The sequence below is a fragment of the Lactuca saligna genome, chromosome 1, assembly GCF_052625555.1.
Source record: "Lactuca saligna cultivar CGN05327 chromosome 1, ASM5262555v1, whole genome shotgun sequence".
In the NCBI taxonomy this organism is placed as follows: Eukaryota; Viridiplantae; Streptophyta; class Magnoliopsida; order Asterales; family Asteraceae; genus Lactuca; species Lactuca saligna.
Genome location: NC_136417.1, coordinates 19,777,013 through 19,787,581, shown reverse-complemented (window position 1 = coordinate 19,787,581; position 10,569 = coordinate 19,777,013).

Genomic DNA, 10,569 nt, shown 5'->3' with positions numbered 1-10,569 from the left:
GAGTCCCATCAGATAGACACTTCTTAAGATTTGACACGCGGAAGACAGAATGTATGTTGCTAAGCTCTTGAGGTAGACGGAGTTTGTAGTCTATTGGGCCGATTCTAGAAAGAATCCCGAATGGCCCGATATATCTTGGATTTAGCTTTCACGCTTTCCAAAGTGTATCATGCCCTTCCAGGGTGAGACCTTCAACAGAACGCGATCACCAACATGGAATTCCAAGGGTTTTCGCCTCTTTTCTACGTAGCTCTTTTGTCTATATCTCGAGGCTTTTAGTCGTTCTCGGATTTGGACTATCTTTTCTATGGTTTCTCGAATGATCTTCGGGCCAGTGAGAGTGTTGTCATGAACTTGTCCCTTAGCTAGCTGTGTATCACCCACTTCAGCCCAGTACAGAGGGGATCTGCACTTACGGCCGTAAAGGGCTTCGAATGGAGCATCCTTGATGCTAGAGTGATAGTTGAAGTATTATGAGAACTCAACAAGTGGCAAATGGGTATCACATGCTTTACCAAATTCGATCACTCATGCGCATGTCTTCTAGTGTTTGAATGGTTCTCTCACTCAGCCCGTCGGTTTGTGGATGGTAGGATGTACTCATGTCTAACCTAGTTCCAAGAGCCTTCTGAAGTGACTGCCAAAATCACGAGGTGAATCTACTATCTCTATCTGAGATAATAGATATTGGCACACCATGCATTCGTACTATCTCTCGGATGTAAGTTCTATTTAACTTCTCCATTTTGCCTGTTTCTTTGATTGGCAGGAAATGGGCGGACTTGGTTAATCTACCAACGATCACCCAAATAGTGCCATGATCACCCGGGTTCTTGGGCAACTTGGTAATGAAATCCATTGTAATTCGTTCCCACTTCTACTTAGGTATCTTTAGTCGTTGAAGCAAACCTGAGGGCTTTTGGTATTCTACCTTAACTTTGGCACAAGTTAGGCACTTGCCCACATAGGTAGCAATCTCGGCTTTCATGTTTGGCCACCAATAGAATTTCTTAAGATCCAGATACATCTTATTTGAATCTGGGTGAACGGAGTATCAAGTTTTGTGGGCTTCGTTCATGACAACCTCCCTGTAAACATCGAACCTTGGGGTCCAGATCCAGTTCTTGAAATAATTAACTCCGTCTCCCTTGATATCAAATTTCTTCGCCATTCCCTTAAGGCTTCGTCCGGCACATTTTCGGATTTTAGGGCTTCCTGCTGAGCCTCTTTGATTTGTGTGGACATGTGGGAATGGATTGTCATTGTGAATTCTTTCACTTTGCGACCTAAGTACTCCTTTCAGCTAAGGGCATCAACTATTACATTGGCATTGTCGGGATAATAACGAATTTCGTATTAGTAGTTAGTAAGTAGCTCTACCCATCGTCATTGCATCATGTTAAGCTCATTCTGATCAAAGATGTATTGAAGGCTTTTGTGGTTAGTAAAGATAGTGCACTTAGTACCATAGAGGTAATGTCTCCAGATTTTAGGGCAAAGACCATTGCTCCCAACTCAAGGTCGTGTCTAGTGTAATTGACTTCGTGTGCCTTAAGTTGTCTCGAGGCATAAGCAATTACTTTTCCTCGTTGCATGATCACACAGCCTAGCTCTTGATAGGATGCATTACAGTATACAACAAAATCATATGTCCCCTCTGGAAGAGACAATATAGGGGCGCTGCATAGGGCTTGCTTCAGGGTTTGGAACACGGTGTCTTTTTCTCTCCCCAAATAAAGGTTACACCCTTTTGAGTCAGGGTAGTAAGTGGTTTGGTGATTCTGGAGAAGTTTTGTATGAATCTACGATAGTAGCCAGCAAGAACCAAGAATTGACGGATTTCCATGGGCATTATCAGTTCTGACCAATTCTCAATTGTCTTTATTTTAGAAGGGTCCACGTGTATTCCTTCTTCACTGACCACGTGACCAAGGAAAGTTACATTCCTAATCCACAACTCACACTTAGAGAATTTTGCATATAGTCTTTCCGTCCTCAAGGTTTCTAGCACTTGTCACAAGTGTTGACTATGTTCTTCCCTGCTCCGTGAGTAGACGAGTATATCATTTATGAGTACTATCACAAATTTGTATAGAAAAGGATGACACGCCTAATTCATTAAGTCCATGAACACGACGTGTGTGTCGGTTAGACCGAAGGGCATCACTAGAAACTCGTAGTGACCATATCGAGTTCAAAATGTTTTCTTGGGAACATCACTCTCCTGGACTCGTAATTGATGGTACCCTGATCTCAGGTCTATCTTTGAGAAGTAGCATGCTCCTTGAAGTTGGTCGAACATATCTTCTATTCTGGGTAAAGGATAGCGGTTCTTAATGGTAAGCTTATTCAGCTCATGGTAGTCTATGCACATTCAGAAAGACTCATCCTTCTTCCTCACGAACAAGACTGGTGCTCCCCAGGGTAAGAAGCTTGGCCTAATGAATCCCTTGGTGAGTAGTTCGTTCAGGTGGCTAGATAATTCTTGCATTTTTTTTGGTGCTAGATGATACGGGTATTCGGCTACAGGGGTAGCTCCAGGAATCAAGTTGATACGGAATTCAACTTGGCGTTCAGTGGGAACTCCTGGAAGATATCAGGAAAGTTGCAGACTTCAGGGATGCTCTCGAGGTCTTTAACTTCTTGTTTTTCGTTGACCACATGCGCTAGGAATGCGTGACACTCCTTTCGTAGGTATTTTGGGCTTTAATGCATGAAATGATACGAAGGTTCATGCTGAGTTTATCTCCATAGATAACAATGGATTCGCCATTTGCAGATTAAGGTGAATGGATTTTTCGTAGCAAAGAATATCAGCGCGATTGGGGATCAACCAATCCATGTCGATGATGACATCAAAGCTTTTTATGGATACTGGCATAAGGTCGATTAGGAAGGAATGATTTTTTAAAGTGAGGGTACAACCTATGAATATGCTGTTAGTGTTTTCTTTCTTTCCGTTAGCCATCTCGATGGTGAATATTTCGGTTAGAGGTTGGGATTTATGTTTTAGTAAGTGTTTGAAGTTATGGTTGACAAAACTCCTCTCCGCACCACTATCAAAGAGAATGCATGCATAATAGTTGTCGAGGAGGAACATACATGTGACTACGGTGGGATTAGTGAGTGCCTCCTCCTGGCCCATTGCTAGCACTATCCTTGTGTTGCCAGCATTTCTAGCCTTGGGGCAATCCCTCTTGTAGTGCCCAATTTCACCACACCAATAGCAGGCTTGACCTACTCCAGTTCTAGGGGTGTGGTTGGTTGGTTGTGTCGGTGCCTTGCGAAAACGGGTTGTGTGCCCCTTCCTACTCCATTTGGCGCATTGCATATCACGACAAGGCCCGTGATGATGGAAGTTGCATTTGTCGCACCTTGGGAGGGTTCCAGCATATCGGCAGATGGGTGCTTGTGTAGTGGGAACAACAAGAAGAATGGTAGCAACATGTATTGCCACTATTTGCTGTTTCTTGGAGGGCTCTTGCGAAGATTGGCCCTCTAGTTTGTTCCAAAACTTCTTCTTTCCACCACCTTCTTTAGGTGGTTCGGGAGCAGCTGACACAGAATCTTGGCGATCTCTGTGATCTATTAATGTTTGTGCCAGACGTTTGGCACTATCAAACGTGAGTAGATTAGCAGCTAGGACATTTCCTTGCATCAAGGGAGTTAGTCCCCATATGAATCTCTCCACTTTCTTGCACTCTGGGGTGACCATCCCGGGACATAAAAGAGCCAAGTCACTGAACCTCGCGGTTTAAGCAACGATGTCGGAGCCCTTCATCTTTAGACTCCAGAGCTCTTGCTCGAGTTTTTGCATTTCACCCCGTGGGCAGTATTCGGCGAACATCAGTTCTTTAAAATCATCCCAACTCATAGCATTAGCTATTGATAGAGTCAGGGATTTGACTTTGCTATTTCACCAAGTTAGTGCTCTGTCAGTGAAGGTGCATGCTGCAAATTCTACTTTGCTTGACTCAGGGCACGCACAGATCTCAAATATTGATTCGTTTTTCTCGAACCAACGAGTTAGTGTAATGACTCCTCCGGTGCCATCGAAGGATCAAGGTTTCTTGTTGGTGAAGTCCATGTATGACCACTTCCTTGGGTGTCCGTGACTATCACCAAGGTTTGATGGGTTGGCACCACTACCCCCTGCTAGTGTCGCTCGCATTGATCTGTGACATGGCGGCAGCCACAACGGCTGTTATTGCTGCCTGAAAGACAGCAGGATCACACTGAGGAGGTGGAGGCGACAGATTTATTGGAGGATTGTTATTCTTTCTGTTAGACTTCTTCGGAGGCATCTTTCTCTAAAATAGTTTAAGAGAAAAATGATGATAAGTCCCCTATAGTAGTTATGAGTCAGGTGATACTGAGCCGGGTATATCTTATCCTGACAGTTACAGTGTTCTATTATGCGATTTACAGTGGAAGTCTACTAATACAAGTAAACAATCGCCATTAATTAATAGAAACACATGGAATGGAATTGTACAATGTGATTTGTGCCTAATTCCCCCTATAATCACATAATATACACAAATTATATATAACTAAGACCAAATAGACATTCGATTAAGTGATCCAACTCTAAGTCCACAACCAAACAAGGAACAGGAAGTAAAGTTAAATCACTTATTCTAAGTCTAGAAGATATTATTTATATATAACTTATATGTATACACTTAGAAATTATAGATCTATCAGAAAGAGTTCTTTGTTTTCACGTGTTTGGCTCTAGACTCATAGTGCTACAAAATACTCTTATAGTATTTTAAATGTATGTTCGATTCCAGTGTATCCTTTGTATAGAGTTTGGTAAGTTTTAGACTTCTTGCAACACCCCTATTACTTCCAAACACATGTTAACCGTATCTCCAATAAATATAGTTGATCTGGGTATATTTATCCTAGATATTATTACATAACTCTCCAGGTTTAACCGTAGTGTCCAACATCTAACTACTTTTGTTTTATTCTTCTTGTGATACTGTTTTTGGTATGTATGTATACTCGTATACTTTTTATAAAATACTTCGATTTAAAAGTATACTTTTAGTTCAGAGCGCCTCGACCCCATAGTGTTTGTAGTTGTATATCATGTAACGTTTGATATACTTAGTTCATTATAACCCATGCTCTGATACCAATTTGTCACACCCCCAAATCGAGCCAGTGGAAACGTTCGGGGGCAGAGGACGTCATGTACAGTATCACAACAACTGTATAATAGGAATCAAAGCAAACACAACCATTACATTGATTAAGTAAAGTATTTACATCTATTTGATACATAGTTTGTATGACATCAAAATGTATGACAAAAGTATTAAAGACGTGACTCCAAAAGCTCCATCTTCTCAAACCTGCGGGTGTACCTGTCTACCGGCTCCCTAAGAATACAAGTGGTTTTGAAAGTGTATCAACATTTAAGTTGGTGAGTTCATAAGAATGTTTTTGCAATGAAGTATTGTATTTGAATCTTTGAAAATGCTTGTATGTTTCTTAAGAAAATCCAATATTTTCTTTAGTAGTGAAAAGTAGTCTTAAACCTTAAGACCAAAATATACGCTTGTTATTGTATTCTGTGATTGTATGCCGTAGTAATGTTTAATAAGAATCCTTGTATGAGTATATTTGTATGTATGCATGGATACCACCAGCTGTATTGTATAGTGTTATTTTGTATGAAATCCCTAGATACCACTAGTAGTAGTGTATAGTATTGTTCTGTATAAAAACCTTTGTATGAAATCCTTGGATACCACTAGTAGTAGTGTATAGTATTGTTCTGAATGAAAACCTTTGTATAAAATTCATGTATACCACCAGTAGTAGTGTAAAGTATTGTTATGTATGAAAACATTTGTATGAAATCCCAAGATACCACCAGTAGTAGTGTATAGTATTGTTCTGTATGAAAACCTTTATATGAAATCCCTAGATACCATCAATAGTAGTGTATAGCAGTTTTATTAATTAAAATAAAACCATGTGTTTGTAACTCCCTGGAATCCTCTAGTTGTATTGTATAGTAGTTCTATTAATTAAAATAAAACAATTTGAAGAGTTGATATCTCGTAAACAAATGTTTAGTTTATATTGTTGTGAGTTTGGTATAACCATGCTTGATGTGACCTAGTGACCTCTATAATGTTCTTCAGGTGTCAGAATGGTATGACATTTTCACCCCAAACCTGCCGGCCTAACTGTAGCTAACAATTCAGGTGTGGGATTGTCAGTCTCGTATAGATCTATACATAAATCTCAAGCTCTCTGTACAGGAGACTCTGGTTATACTGTATAGGATTTAGTTCCATACCATGGTGGATACAATTGAAGTAGTGCCTCATAACCCTGTATTAACTAGTTTACGTGTAGTGTTGTAGTGTTCTCTTGTACTAGAAACAATATGTACAACCCTGTAGCGTAAAATAATTATACTTAAAGAATTATATAGTATTGTAATCTTGTATTCGAGAAATAGTATTGTATACCATAAACTATATCTACCATAGTTTATATGTTCGTTTCTGTATAATGCTATTGTAATTGTAAAAAGTGTAATGTATCCCAAACTATACCTATTATAGTTTGAATGTATGTTTCGTTTCATGTATTGAATTCAATAAAAGTAATGAAATGCTCCCAAACCATATCAACTATAGTTTAAATGTATGTTACGTACAATACTCAAACCTATGCAATTTTGGTTGTATGGTGAAAAGTACCCTTATGCTCGACATGTTACAAAAGGGTTAAAAATATCTGAATATTTTTATTAAATGTTGTGATTACTCGGTTTGTATCATGTAACATATACGTTTTAAATTCTTGTTTTGTAATGAAAAAAATTGTGAAATACTACGTGAAATAGAGTGTTGAGTTCTAACAAGATGGTTTTTACCATAAATGAAGTAAAACTATGTTTAGAAGCACTCAGAAAATATTGGAATTCTTATGAGATTACAATTAAAAGCCAAATAGTGAAATTTAATGAAAATATAAAATTTTAAATAAGTAAAATTTTATTATTTGACGTTGTAGAGAATCTCGTTAGAAACTTGTAGGCGAAAACCTCGTCGAAATTCGAGTTATAACGAAGAAGTTATGACCAACCGAAGATCCGCGACAAAACCGGCACGACGCCGAATGACGTAAAAAGTGAGTTTTTGATAAACTACTTTTTAGCCTTAGTAATCTAAATTAAAGTCGTAGTATTCGTTAAACCAAGAAATTCGATAAAAAGAGCGCCAAAATCTGACTTCGTATGAGGAAATTATGATTTTTCGAAGTTTCAACTTAGCAGTAGACAGCTAAAAACTCAAATTTTAGATCGAGCGATATTTGACCGATACATCCTAAACGAGAATCGAAGGTCTCGTCATTTGTAGTACAACGGTAAAAAGTCTGACAAAAACGGATGTCGGATGAAGAAGTTATGAATTTGTAACGGATTTTCCTGTTCTGGCCTGTTAAAAATAATAATATTAAAAATAAATTCAAAATTAGCCGATGAATTCCAAACGAAAGTTGTAGAGCGTAATTTTAGCTACACGTTCATATAAAGAACGTCACAAACAGAGCTCGTATGCGAAAGTTATGGATTTTAGAAGTTCGGGGCTCAAAATTCGAGAAATCTCGCATGAATAGTGTCAGCCACGTCACCTTGCACGAAGCAGCAGCGTCACCGGAGATGTGGCCCAATCTGAAGCCGGCACGTGTTTCAAGTTGATTTGTCCGAGGCCAAGGTCCAGTAAGATTTGGACACGCCTTGCATCGGTGGCCAATCCGATGCGAGCCACGTGCCTCGCCTCGCATCCGACGCCCCACTCCGAGAAAGCCACCAAGCTGATTCGGCACCGCTTCTTGTCCGAGCCTCGCATGCACGCCAGCTCCCCTCCTCTCGCTTCGTGGCCTTCGCTCCAGAAGCCGCGTGTACCTTCTGCCAACGCACCTCCAAACCTCGACCCTATAAATAGAGACCTGTGAACCCTCCCGGCTAAAATTAGAAAATTAACACTTTTTCACCCTAATTCCATATATTCACTATTTTGACTTTTCCCAAAGCTCCGGTATCAATTTTAGCACCCGAAACACGCCCCGAGACCCCCGAGCAGCCCAAAAATTTTATCTTTTTGATTTTGAAGCCCTACCTTCGCAGAGCCCGGTTTTCAATTAAGCTCCCGGTTTTCAACATAGAAAGTCATATTTAAAGACGAAGTGTTGTCCAAATTACTATTTTAACCCCCGGTTAACTTAAAGTGAGTTCAATATATAGGAACAATTGTATGTTATGTGTTATATGTGCTATGTGCTTTTCAGTGTTATTATTCTGAGTTATTTTCCTGTGTTATTTTATTCACTATGTTTACGGCAATTGTAATACCTTTGACCATGTGATCAGTGAAAGGATTTAGATTCACATTGGTACTGGTACGTAGCCTCTGGCCATGTAGAGCATGTCTCCGTAAGAGAATTACTTCTATTCTATGGCATTGGCAAATGGTTAGACAGGACTATAAGCCTGAAATCTTACAAGATGTTAATCAGAAATTGCATGTCTTCTATGCCATTTGGGCCAAAGTTTTATTGATGTATATTAAGAATTGAAAAGTATATCTTTGAATAAAGTCTTTGATTGATATAAATGGTTCTAACATGATCTCATATATGTCTTGTTACTTCTTCTTTGCTTTTGCCACATTGAAGTATATATGTGGTATAACGTTATATTGTATCTATTATTGAACTTACTAAGCGTCACCACTTACCCTATCAATGTTTAACAATTGCAGGTGATAAGTAACTAGTATGTTCACATACTGTTGAATGACTTATAATAATTTGTAATAGTACTTTTGTACTTCAGTTTATGTTTGTATAAATTACAATATCCTGGGTAGTTATGTAATATATAACACTTTGTAATAGACGGTTTGTATCCAATAGTTTCTAATCTCTTTATCAATGTAAAATATTGCTTTTAAGAATATGCAAGTAGCATGTTTTGGAGTAATGATATTATGAAGTATGAAAGTTTTGGTCTTTCAAAAATACAAAAGTTGGTGTCTTTCAACCATGGTATCAGAGCAGTAGTTTAAGCGAACTAAATTCCATAGATTGGTATTTAGACCTAAACTATAAGAAGTTCAACATATGAACTTAATCATTGTAAGTATTGGGATACAAACCATTAGAAATATATAAGTAAATGTTTTAGGTAATAGTAAACCATAATATTCTAAAATACTATCTTACTCCGTATTTCAGATCAATGGTTGAACAAGTAAGTAGCCATACCCCTGAGGTTGGTGGAGATCCTCAACCCGAGGAAGTGAATACTCCAGTATCTACTCGTGAGGAGCGAATCTTAGGTAAACTTACCGGTGTTATTCGACAAACTCTCGAAGAACACAAAAAGAATGATGATAAAGGAAAGGAGAAAGTCACTGGAGAATCTTCAAGCGGAAAGGTGAAGCGTCCCTCGTTCAAAGATTTCAAGAGTAGTGATGCTACAGAGTTTTCTGGTATCCTTAATCCTATACTTGTTCTAACTTGGATTCTGAACACTGAGAAAGTATTTCGTGTTTCTCATGTGGATGATGAAGACAAGGCTATCTATGCTTCTGCAATGCTCATTGGAGAAGCCTTAGTCTGGTGGGAAGCAACATATGAAGCTCTCGATGGATGTGACCAGGAGAACTTATCCTGGGAGTTGTTCAAGACTCGTGTGCTAGAGAAGTATTGTCCTCTAGATATGAGGAGAAGATTGGAGAAGGAATTCCTCGAGCTTAAACAAGGAGGAATGACTGTGAATGAGTATGAAACTCAGTTTAATCGAAGAGCAAGATTTGCTACGAAGTATATTCCAACTGAAGACGAGAAAATTTAGTTATTCAGGGAGGGACTACGACACAAAATCCATGATTTTGTTGTCAATCGGGATGTTCTGTCATTCGATAAAGCCTTTGATTATGCTCGAAGACGTGAGCATGACTTAGAGATACGTGGTGCCACTCTTACTGTTCCAAATCATCCACGTATTGAAAGAACTACTCCTGTTTCCACTATTCCACCAGCTCAATCTATTCGAACTGATCCTAGCAAGCAAGCATAATCTCAGAGTGCTTTTTGTGGCCGCGGTAGGTCACAATCTTTTTCTATTCAATCACCTTCATGTCGCGTTTGTGGAAGGAATCATCCGGTTCAATGCAAAATAGACAATGAATCCATTGTCTGTTATGGGTGTGGGGAAACGGGTCATATAAAGCCAGCTTGCCTAAGGAAGGATGTGACTTGCTATGCTTGCGGTATTACTAGCCACAAGAAGCGTTTTTGCCCTACTCTTACCAGCCAAGTGACGGGAAGTCAAGCTTCTGTTCAACAACCGGCGAGAAGTCAAGTCCCTGTCCAACAACCGAAGAGTACTCCAGCTAAAAAGGAGGACGTGCCAAAAACTAAGGGTCGTGCATTCCAGATTACCACAGAGGAAGCACGTGAGGACCCGAATGTCGTGACGGGTACATTTCTTATCAACTCTAGACCTGCTCACATCTTATTTGATTC